This window comes from Myotis myotis, unplaced genomic scaffold (genome assembly GCF_014108235.1).
Source record: "Myotis myotis isolate mMyoMyo1 unplaced genomic scaffold, mMyoMyo1.p scaffold_m19_p_3, whole genome shotgun sequence".
NCBI lineage: Eukaryota > Metazoa > Chordata > Mammalia > Chiroptera > Vespertilionidae > Myotis > Myotis myotis.
Window position 1 is genome coordinate 178,356,154 of NW_023416335.1, and position 12,809 is coordinate 178,368,962.

General features: G+C 39.2%; 1 protein-coding gene across 7 annotated transcripts in view; it reads left to right on the forward strand.

Annotated features, from left to right (window-relative positions):
• Positions 1–12,809, forward strand: part of ITPR2 (inositol 1,4,5-trisphosphate receptor type 2) — a 421,971-nt gene that overhangs the window by 254,254 nt on the left and 154,908 nt on the right. The gene's annotated exons all lie outside the window — the stretch shown is intronic.

Sequence of the window (12,809 nt, forward strand, 5' to 3'; positions counted from 1 at the left end):
AGACTGGATAAGGGTTCAAAGACAGAACATAAGCATTTTCATTCCACTATACCAGTGGTCACCAAATGCTGTTCCATGGACTGGTGACAGGCTGGTCATACTTCAAGGAAATCCTATTGCATTACGCCTAGAGTAAAGGTCTGGGCAGCTATCACTTTAAAATAGCTTTCCAGGCAATCATGATGCAAGCAATCAGAATTGCTAGCTACTTCTTGTTTAGTGTTTTGGGCCCTAGAGATAGCCCTAGAACATCCCTGCTTATGCTCTTCGTATGTTGCTCTTCTTCCTTGTGCTGACACATACGTATATACCATCCTGTATATTCAAACCCCAACTGTAAAAATCATAGTTCATTCTCTTTTGTTTCTTGGCAAGAACTTCCATAGAAAATAGATCTTTCTACACTAGGCATAAAGTATTCTGTGGCTACCATCGAGTATTTTATAGTAGTCAAAAGAATATAGTGGGGAAATGTAATTCAGTAGCACCAGAAGGCAGCTTCCAGGTCTCAAATTGAAGCTAGCTGTTGTGACTTCCTTAGTGAGTGGATTCAGAGTTGGTATTAGAGGGATGGCTGCTGCATGTTTACAAAATAATGAAAAGGGACTGGCTCATCCCCTACCCTACCATAATTGAGTCTGTTGGGGTTTTTTCCCCCCCTTTCCTGTTTGCATCTTTAAAAAATATATTTTTTTTATTGATTTCAGAGAGAAAGGGAGAGGGAGAGAGGGATAGAAACATCAACGATGAGAAATAATCATCAATTGGCTGCTTCCTTCATGCCCCCTTCTGGGGATCGAGCCTGAAACCCATGCCATGACTGGGAATCGAACTGTGACCTCCTGGTTCATAGGTCAATGTTCAACCACTGAGCCACACCGCCTGGGCTCCTGCTTGCATCTTTAAACGATGAAGTATGCTCCATCACTGCTGGGACTGGGGCCCTATGAGATCTTTTTTATCCTTCCACTGCTACCTCCACATCTTTCTGCAAAGATCTTATTTTGTACCACAAATATTTGTTTTAAGGGGGAATGTTTGCAAAGGCCAAATTGGTTCTGTGAACCTATATACTTGGACCAAAGAAAGCATCATGGCTCAGGCTTTGGATAGACTCAAGAGGGGGCTCTAATTGCATACACTGAGTCTGAAAAAATTTACAGTCCTCAGTTAATAACCAGGGTACAGACAATATTGCAGAACACGTACTTTCTAGAAACACATTCTTAATCAACTGTCTTAGTACATTTACCAAAGTATATATGACTGGCAGCTGTTAGGACATTTTCACTTAAAATTTAGTATTGACGTAATACTAGTATTACATAATGCAGTTTTTCAGGTGTTGCACTTTTGAATAAGTAAGTAATAATAAAGTATGTTACGGTGTTTTGAAGCTCAGTCATGAGTGAATAAACTTTTCTTTGTAGATGAACTAGCTATTCATGTCAGCTATACGTATCTATTGAAAAGGTACCACCTTGCAAAAATGTTCCAGGTAATAAAATAAATGAAATCAGCATTATCCGGTTGGTTAGGTGAAGTTTCTTTTTGAGGATTTATACCATAGAAAGGAAATATTCAAGGGCAGAATCTGTTTGTTTTTAATGTACTTTCTTGCACAGTGACTCATATTGCTACATTAAAGGGATGATGGTCCAGAAAATAATTTATCGAGGTACTTTAAAAAGAAAAAAATTATATTTCTGGCATAAATGAATTCTTCCAATACCTGACTTCTGTTACAATTTTCCCAAGTTATATTAGCCTATAGAAGACCCACACTCACAAATTCCTAATTTCATGCATAAGTAGAGTGTGTTTAAAAAAATAAAAAGATTTGCTTGGTATATTAATCAGGTTTGAGTCAGGAGAAAGAAAAAACATGGGTGTTTTTTTTTTTAACATATTATTTAATATAAAGAGTTGTCAACTACGATTGAAGAAATAAAAAACTAAAAAAGCAATAACATGTCCTATGGGTAACGTCCAGAGGCAGCTATCACCTCTAGGGCTAGGCCAAAGGGAAGAGGTTATAGTTACTAAACTGAAAGCCTGAGCAGTGGGGACCCTGTGGCTGGATGTGCACAGGTTCCGAGGCCGCCAGCAAAGGCCAGGAGCAGATGTTTCTGAGGGAAGGCCATGCTGGAGAAACAACAAGCCGGGTTCGTTGCAGCGATGGGCAGGAACCACCCCTGCGGAAGAATGTGCAGCTGGAATGCCACTCACAGGAAGAGAAGCAAAACCAGGAGGTCAACAGGAAGCCAACAGGAAGCAGACAAGAAGGAACAAATCTCATCATTTTAAAGTCAATTTTTACATGCTGTCTGATTACCTGATTCGGTAGCTGTGGATCAGGTACCTCTATGATAGGGAAAGCAAGCCTTTCTTCCGCCGGTATTTCCCTCAATCCTTCGCTGATGGCTTTTTGCACAGGTGATTCAAATGAGAGCGAATTAAGCATATCAGAATTAGGACGTGCATGCGGAGGTGGAGAGGACCTCGAAGGCCATTCCTCTAACGTGTCTTCCCACTCCTCACTAGGAGGAGCGGAGGGAACCAGTTGAGGAGACTCCTCCTCGGCCTCTGGAAAAGGCTTTAGCAAATGTGATATTATGTTCCCCATGGAAAAAGTTTTTTTGAGATGAGGCTTTTCTTGCTGCTAACCTTTTTTCAAGTTCTAACTAACTTTTTTGGCAACCTTTTAAGATCTAATGTACCTTCTTCAAGAAAAGCAAAGGTTATGTTCTATAATAACATGCAAAAACTGTAAAAGATTACCTTCTAAAATTTTAACACTTTAACATGCAAATCAAAAGCACATAATACAGTTTCTTAGTTTGTTTTTTTTTTTAAATTAAATCTTTATTGTTCAGATTAAAAAAAAAAAAGAAGAAGGAACAAATCTTTTCTTCCTCCAGCCTTATAGTCTCTCTCTCATGCCTCCTACTGGTGGAAAGGAGCCTGGGTCAAGATAGCAAAGCAGAAATAAGATTAAGTAAGATTTATAAAATTCCAGTCCCAGCAGTACAAGGGCCAGTTTGGAGCGGAGAGGCAATAGCTTAATAACTGGCAGACTTGAGTTTCTTGGAGAATCTTAAGAAAATACTTTCCAATAAAAGTTATTTTATTTTACTTTATTTATTTATTTTTTTTAGTTTTTATGTATTTTATTTGCTTCTCATAGAATTTTTAAAAATATTATTTTTCAATTACAGTTTATATTCAATATTCTGTGTTAGTAATTTCAGGTGTACAGCACGGTGGTTAGACAATCATATACTTTACGTAGTGTCCCTCCCAATATTTCCAGTTCCTACCTGGCCCCAGACAGTTATTACAATATTATTGATTATACTCCCTATGCTGTACTTTATATTCCTCTATTGTATAGTTACAAAACAGAAGTTATCTTTTTTCTTTTTTAAAATTTCTTTATTGATTAAGGTATTACACATGTGTCCTCATTCCCTGTTTACCCTTCAAATCCCTCCCACTCATGCCCTCACCCCCCTGTTGTCTGTGTCCATTGGTTTGGCCTATATGCATGCATACAAGTCCTTTGGTTGATCTCTCCCCTTTACCCCCACCCTCCCCTACCTTCCCTCTGAGGTTTGACAGTCTGATCGATGCCTCTCTGTCTCTGGATCTGTTTTTGTTCATCAGTTTATGTTGTTCATTATATTCCACAAATGAGTGAGATCACGTGGTATTTATCTTTCTCTGACTGGCTTATTTCCCTTAGCATAATGCTCTCTAGTTCCATCCATGCTGTTGCAAATGGTAAGAATTCCTTCTTTTTTACAGCAGCTTAGTATTCCATTGTATATATGTAACACAGTTTTCTAATCCATTCATCTGTTGATGGGCACTTAGGCTGTGTCCAAATCTTAGCTATGGTAAATTGTGCTGCTATGAACATAGGGATGCATATATCCTTTCTGATTGGTGTTTCTAGCTTCTTGGAATATATTCCTAGAAGTGGGATAGAAGTTATTTTAAACTTAGCTTTTGATTAGGAAATATACCACATGGTACAAAAATACTGTAAAGAGAATAGTTTATCTCCCACTTTCATCACCCTTGTATTCTATTCCCACCATCCTTCAACTAGAAAATCACTATTAATTTTCTCGTACCTTTTCAGAATTTCTCCATGCATATGCAAGCAAATGCAGATATGTCTTTTTACCTCTGCTATTGTATTACTTGTCACACTACACTTTTGCACCTTGCTCCTTTTACTTAACAATATATCTCATTGATCGTGCCATATCAGTACACAGAGAGCTTCTTCATTGTTTTAAATCTCATTATCGTAATGATTCTCCTTCTGTTTTCAGTAGTTTTTATTATATTCTCTTTGGTGTTCCCAGGATAAAATGACATCATCTGCAAATACTGATAGTTCCCAAATTTTGTATCTCTAAAATCATTTCTATCTGCTAATTGTTTTGGCTTGTACATCCAGCACAATATTAAATATTAATGGTAATAGTGAACATTTTGTCTCTTTCCGGCCTTATTGGGAATGCCTCTAATATTTTCCATTAAGCATGATTTTGGGGGTGGAGCTAAGATAAATATGTTTTGTTAAGGAAGGATCCATTTTTTGAGCTTTTTAAAAAAAATCAGAAGTGTTGATTTTTTTCAAATGGATTAGCAGCATCTATAGAACATGAGCATATGACTTTTTTATACTTAATATATCTGTTTCCTTTAACTTTCTATATTGTTAATAGATTTTCAAATATTTCTGCTATTGAACCATCTTTGTATTCCTAGAACAAACTTCACTGGGTTATGGAATTTGCTAACACACACACACACACACACACACTCACACACACACTCACTCTGATACTTATAAAAGGTTATAGGTATTTGTTATTGTTGATCACTATTTGTCAGGTTTCTACATCCATTTTGCTTATTTTATAAGAATAATTTGAAAGTCCCCATAAAAAATGAGGGAGATGCTACTTTTCTCTTTTTTGCCTTTCATTTCCTTAAAAAAAAGGTTTATTATTGACATTTGGTGCTAGTATTTGGATTTTCCAGGAAAATTATTTCATTAACAAATGACATAAAGCTTCTAGTTTTTTTGTGGGGTTTTCCCTGTCCCCCCATTTTATACCTATAGGTTCTTTTTTTTTCTTCTTTTTTTGTTCTCTTGCTGGTACTGGAGCAAATTGTTCAAGCTGAGTAAGATTTGTGGACCCTGTTTCCTCCTGTTCTTTCCGGTGTCTTGTTACTTTTGATAGTGCAAAATACGTGAGCACTGAAGTAGATATTACTTGTTATATTTGTTAAAGTGTCCAAAGTTTCGGAGAATAATTTTCTACCATCTTACTTTTGGTTAATGAGAAGATATACAGATTCCATTCTGTTTGATGGTTAATTTTAGTCCGTTGTTATACATCCTGTCAGCTGTAGGTAATTGTGTTTTGCCTGAAGTTTAAATGCAAGTTTTAATTGATAACTTAAAATAAATAATTTAAGGTCACCTGTTCTTCAAATCGGATTCCTTTTTGGTTATTATTAGTAACCAAACTTAGAGTGGTTTGAATTAAGGTTGAAGGTGAAGCTTTAGAATCAGTTTCCCTTTTAAAATACAGTTCCTGGCAACAGTCAGGCTATACATGAACTGAAATCAGTGTTCCAGCAGTGTCACTAGGCGTACAGTAGCAAGATCCGTGAGCTGGCAATTTTCAAATGATAATAGCTGGTTACATAAGTCACCCAGGATAGCTTGATGTACTATTATTTCCAGACAGAGCTGGCAGTAACACCTGCCAGGGCAACAGGCAGTCAGATGAAAACATAACAATTTACTTTCCAATAATTATCATAACCTCCAGCCAGGGTGGGACGTGATTGATCCAGTGCAGAAGAACACCTTTCGTAGGGATTTATTGCAGGCTCCGAGATAGCACGACTGTGGTACATATTCCTGTAAGTAATTCTCAGGATATCATTGGAAGAAGTAGCAATAATCACTTTGTTCTTTGTATCACAAACTAAGTTGATGCAAATTCCAGCCGGGACCATCCATCAGTGCTTGTGCCCTCTTTTCCTTCCCTTCACACTTTCATTTTTCCTCGCTCTCTTTGTAAAGATTGAAGTTAATTAGAAGCTTTTTACATGAGAACTGATTATACTAAGGAATTTAGTTCATTTTTTTTTTTTTTTGCATAGCTGGTAAAATAATAAGAAATAAAACCAAGGCCTTGCTTTACATCAGTCCTAAATATATCACATCATTCTTAGAAGACATATTTAACTGAGGGATTTCTAAGTACTTTCAGAGGCTTATTAAACCGTAGGCTGTCACTGTGGAAGGGAAATTGTTTTCAGAGGTTCAGAGGTGGGACAAACGACAAGGTTGGTGGAAACACAGCTGAATTCTAGAGTTTGATGTCAGTTGATTTTCCTTCTGAGTAGCTTTTATGAGGCTGGGTCTATTCAAGGACACCTACAGGGAGAAGTGTGTGTGTGTGTGTGTGTGTGTGTGTGTGTGTGTGTGTGTGTGTGTTTGTGCGCGCGCGCATGTGTGTGTATTGAAATGATGATGGTTTGGAGACAATGGAAAAATTGGGTAGGAGAGATAAGGCAGAGAAAGAGGGAATGCTGCACCAAGTTAAGGGAAACCTGAGAAGACGCTGGTGTCAATGAGATGATATGCACAGATGACTTTCCATGGCAGCTTCATGACAAGTGTGTGCTCAGAGTCAGAGTGTCTTCAGACGGGGGGTGGGGGGTGTCTGGACCGAACACCTTCCAAAGAGTCCCAGCCAGAACTGCCCTGGACAAGACCAGTGGCTTCCCATCCAGGCTGACCCACCCTGCCTGCATTGTTCACGGTCACACTAACTAACGAAGCAGGTCAACCTGAAAACCTCTGTGGCTTAATAGAATGCAGGGTAACTTCCATTGGCCTAAGAAAAGTTCAAATCCCTCTGGCAGGGCAGCTCTCCGATGACCTCACCCCTGCCCCCAGCTCTCCAGAGCCCTGGCTTCCTGCCACCTTGGGGTCGGCATCTTCCTTGGGTGCAGTGCCTTTTGCATCAGGGTACAAGAGGAAAGGACACAAGAGTCCCACATGGGCTGATTCTGTGTCCTTTCTGCCCACCTTCTGTTTGCTTCTTCCCTGTCACGTGGCCCCAGCTGACTACACAGAAGGCTGGGCAGTGCGGTCTTGCCATGTGCCTGGGAGAAAAGGAGAGGATTTGGTGACCAGCTGGCCCGCCTCTGGCACGTGGCCCCTCAGCAGTAAACCAGAGGGTTTGTCTTTCACTCTCTGCATTGGTAACAGCAGACTCACCGGGCAGGGCTGTCTGATGGCTGTGTATAAACCATGTTTTCCAGAAGGAACAACTAAGCTAATATTCTTTTTTCAAGGGTCTTTAATTTAGCAATATCATCATGAATCTTAATTCTGACCTAAGCAGAGGCTTTTAAAGCACAGGATGGAGACGGCTTTCACAAACCTGAGCAGTCCCGGTGTAAGGGCCGCTTCCCAGGGATGCAGCAGCACGTCTTCCTGTCCAGTGTCTGCTCAGATGCTTTACAATTAAAAACTGGCTCCCGTCTCTGTCCATTCAGAGGTAAAACACAGCCAGAGGGATGTTTGCAGCGGAGGCTTGAAGTGAGGTAAAGAGCAGATGGGGCAGAGAGGTACCAGGAGGTCATTTCAGGTGACAGGACTGCAGAGCACAGGATCTTAGTGCCCAGAATGGTAAGATCGTGTGGAAAGGCATCGAGGAGGTCGGAGCTGAAGAAACCATTGGAGGATGAAGGGTGAAAGTGGAAGACAGAGAGAGATGCCTTAGACTGGGGGTCCTCAAACTACGGCCCGCGGGCCACATGCGGCCCGCCGAAAACATTTGTGTTTTTACTTCAAAATAAGATATGTGCAGTGTGCATAGGAATTTGTTCATAGTTTTTTTTAAACTATAGTCCGGCCCTCCAACGGTCTGAGGGACAGTGAACTGGCCCCCTGTTTAAAACGTTTGAGGACCCCTGCCTTAGACTTTCAGACTTAATTTGCAGTTGGAGTGGACATATGGAAATTCCCTTCTGCCCTACCATCTTCCAGTTGTTTATGCATCGATCCCACACATGTCCCAAACACGGGTGCACATATATGTTGGTCTCACATGTTTGCGAGTGATTATTTTCTATTCATCTGAGGCCAAAATAGGATGAAGAATATTTCTTTCATAGTATGGCTTTTTAGGTGATTTTCAAAAATGAGAATCTGATTCTCTAAAATATTTTCATTAGGGGATCATGCAGATGACAGAATGCAGATGCATATGGAAATAGAAAAAATGCTTGAGACACTATTGCTTACAAAAAACTATTAAGTTCGTGAGATGTGTTTGTGAACCATCTGTTACATCTTCATAGAATTTAGAGTTTAGTAAGAAAGTCAATTACCAACCAAATCGTCGGACAAGTGATTTCTTTCCTCCCTCCCTTCCTCCCTTCCTTCCTTCCTTCTTTTCTTTTCTTTCTTTCTTTCTTTTTTTTTTTTTTTTTACCTTAATTACTCTGAAGGAGAAGTCCAGAGCGCTGTAAGAGTATGGAACTGGAGGATGCAAGTTCAGCTAAGGGAGGGGTGTCCAGAAAACAGTTTTTCCAAGACAGTGATGTTTAAGCTGAGGCCTTGAAAGGTGGCAAGGAGCTGGTGAAGGCAGTAGGAGCAGTGGAATGGCACAGAGATGGAGCATGTAGCAGGTTCGAAGGCCACTGCACTGCTGACCGGCTGCTATTGAGAGCGATCCCTCCTACCTTTAAAACATTAGACACCCAGAAGCAAAAGGGACTGCAGAGAAGGGACTGGTTACAGCTCAGGTGAATAGAGACGGGAAAAACAGGAAGAATTTGGGGCATCGAGATGACAGGGAATCAGAAACAGGGGAGGAGAATGGGCAACAGGGAGGAGAACTTGAGAGCAGAGTCCTGTTTAGTGTGGGTGTTTTTCTAGGTACAGTTCTTTTACTCCCAACTCCTGCCTCAACAGTTCCAGTGAACATTTTCTAATTTTTCAAAACGTTGTCTTTATTTTCACACTTAATTAAAACATATGCACACTTTTCAAGACTGCTTGGCAAAGGCTTAGGCATTCGCCTCTTGCTGGTAAGCTGGGTGTTCTGCTGGTTTGCTATCCAATGGCATGTTTGTGGAATTGTCCTGATCACATATTGGTTTCATTTGATGAAAGTGTTCTGATTTATTTATCTCCTTTATTACGACAATTGGTGTTTTTTCCCTTCCCTCATGCTGGACCGCATGTAATGACTAGACTGTGGTCCAAAGGAAACAACTTTCCCAGGCATGTTGATTATCTCTTGAGTTCCAGGAATAAAACCTGACTTGATTGCCTAACAGGGGAAGTGATTTGGGGACATGGAAAACACTGATGCCATGACTTCCTCATTCTTCCTTCTCTAACATGTTAAAGGTGTGGATAAGCGTGTGTGTGGTCAGGTCTTCTCAGCAAAGTGGTGTAAGGAATGTCTCCTCTTCTCATGGCAGCTACACGTGTCTTTGCCAGGCTTTATTTTGTTAATTTGGAAACGGTTGGCGAATAGCACTGCGGTTTTTATGCTACATCTGGAAGACGTGTAGTCTTATTTCATGGGAAGAAGCAGAAGGGTGATGGGTGGAGTGACCTGGCTATAATTACAGTGTACATTTATTTGAAAAGATCAGCATATTAGTATGCAGTGGCCAGATTAATTAAACGCAGCTGGAATAATTCAATATAGTTGATTCCTATAAAAGCTAAGTATTTTTAAAACTCTTGAGGTTTGCTGTGAACCTGAGGATGATAGATGCATTTTGAATATGTTTCTTCCTAGACTATGAATTCTAACACAATTTAAAAACTGTCCTTTTAAAAACTTTGTCTCCCTTTTCACCACCCCTCTCAAAAAACCCAAACCCTTATTTATCCACTTATCAACGAAGTAAATTCTAGCACCTTTCTTTAGAAAGATTTATATTTGTTTACTAATATGTGAAGCATAATTTTTGTGAAGTTGTTTATAATTTTTAGTTTCTACACCTCAAATGGTGTGAGGTATCCATGGAAACTGTCTAGCCTGTGTTCCGTGCACTGGACTGCCTTCCCACACAGGTCAAGACACAAAACAGGCCTAGATACTAGCTTGATTTATTGTGCCTTAAACATCAGGCAGTTTTAACAAGAAATTGGCTCCTAATTGACACATACAGTTTTATATTTAATTTGTAGTTTGAGCCTCTTCACATTTTACTAACAGATGTAACATTCAAAATGTGTGCCGTTACAATACATCTGTTGCACAGATGCACTTAAAGGCAAGCACTTTGTGGCAAACAGCGGCAGCGCCTCTGCTGTGTAGCAAAAATTGAGACAGAACCGACATTATTTTCTTTAAGATATGTATTTAAAAATAATTGAAAGAGGGGATTCCTTTAACCAATTTAATTGATTGATTTTATATTATTATTTGAGATAGTCACACATCATAAAATTCACCCTGTGAATTTTAGTGTATTCACAGATCTGGAATAATACCCACTGCCTAATTTTAGAACATTTTTATTACTCCAGAAAGAAGCCCCGTACCTATTAGCAGCCACTCCCCATTCCTCTGCCCCCAGCTCCTGGCAACCACTAATCTGTTTTCTGTTTCAATGGATTTGCCTCTTTTAGACGCCTTCTTTCACAAGGTTTTCAAGGCTCATCCATGTTGTAACATATGAGTACTTCATTCCCTTTTTATTGCCAAATAATATTCCATTGTATGAACATATTGCATTTTGTGTATCCACTTATCATTTGAGGGACATTTGGATTGTTCCTACTTTTTAGCTATTATAAATAATGCTACTATTAACATTCATGTACAATTTTTTGGGGGGGACACATGTTTTTATTTCTTTCGTGCATGTCCCTATGCCAGAAATTGCTGGGTCATATGATAACTCTATGTTTATTTCTTAGGAACTATGAAATAGATTTCCAACGTGGTTGCAGCATTTTATATTACAATCAGCAATGTATAAGTGTCACAATTTTCCACATCCGTCGATTTGTTTATTGTTTGTCTTTTTTATGTTAGCCATCCTAAGTATGAAGTGGTATCAAGGGGTGATTGTTTTTAAGGAGGGCAATTTAATACTAATTTTCTTTATTAATTTTAATGCAGGCCCAACTCAGAGCACATGACACAAAACTTAAGATGGTGGTAAACTTAGGTATCATATAGAATATGGAGCAATGGAAAAGGGAAAACACTAAGAACATAGTTTAATTATAAGATTAAATCTCCAAATTTCTGGTATGATTTATCATTTCATCTTGCTTTATATAAAATGAGAAATGGGTACGAGAGTAGTGCCGCATGCTGTGCAGCTCAGTTGTGTCGCAGTGCCAGGTTAAAAGACATCCTTATTTTTCATTCAATATAACTCTTTTCATCAGATCTAATATGCCATCAATTCTGTCACTAGAAAGAAAAAGAATGCGGCCAGTGAAGCTGTGACACACCGTTGATTTCAGAGTGACCTGTAATCAGAAATGCTAAAATGTGTGTGTCAGTTGTTGAGTATCGTCCAATGCACTGAGAGGTGGCCTGTTGGATTCCCGGTCAGGGCACATGCCCCATGGTGGGCTCAATCTCCAGTAGGAGGTATGCAGGAGGCAGCCAGTCGATGATTCTCTCTCTTCCTTCCCCTTCCTCTCTCTCTAAAATCAATAAAAACATATATTTTTTAAAAAAGAAATATAATAGAAAAGGAGATGTGCTTGTTCACTTGTTGTTTTTGGAGGCAAACCGGTCATCTATGCTTACCTATACCCAGGGAAGAAAGCAAGAGTTTTCATAGCTCAAAGATTTGATAAACAACTTAACAAATATGCATTAATATCCAGGAGTATAAAAATGATATGTACACATGCACACACAGACAGATAAAGAGGGGAGGGTTAGTTATGGACTTATTCTTTCCTAGTTCGAGAGTATTAGATCAGCAAGCTGTAGCTATCTGAACTGATTCATTTCCCTCTCCTCTTCAATTTTCTAATTAAAAATAGCTGATTTATCTCTAATCTAATTTATTGGAGATTTTAAGCTTTCTTTTCAGCCTGAGAATATTTTGTCTTGTTTATTTCAGAAGCTAACGTCAGCAGGTGATTCACAGGCCTGTGAAAATCCAGGTTGACAGTGCAGAACCAAGCCTAGCACGACCCAGCAGCTAGGCTTCCTTAGCAGCAGATGTGCCTTGGCTGTTATTAAAAATAAAGTGTTAATTTCTCAGTGCCCTGGATTTCAGTTGCAGTTCTAGATAAAGTAGTAAAATATCTGCCGTGGTGTATGCCATAGGGAATCCAAGTGATTTTCAGAATTGTGTTCAAAAGACTGTATAAGCCCAAAGACTTTCTGAAAAAGCCTTTTCCTAAGGTAGGCATTCGGCCCTCTGTCCTTTAGTCCGCTAGGGGCATCTTTCTGTTTGTTTGCATGGAGACCTCATTTGCTTTTGAAAATAATTGTATGGGTGCTTTGAAATGTTGATGAGTGTTAAAAGAATTCCTAGTTTCCACTAGTTCTAAATCACTGTCTCATAGATTTTCACTGTGAAATTCTTTGAAAATTAATGCTGACATGTGGAACACAATTAGGAGCTCATGAGAGCAGATACTGCTTCTATTAGAGTAGACGGCATATATGGTCTCATGGACAAGCTGATGCAAGAAAGGATCAAAATTAGGTCTACATAATTGTTAATGTCTAACAACAAACACTAAAAGAAAG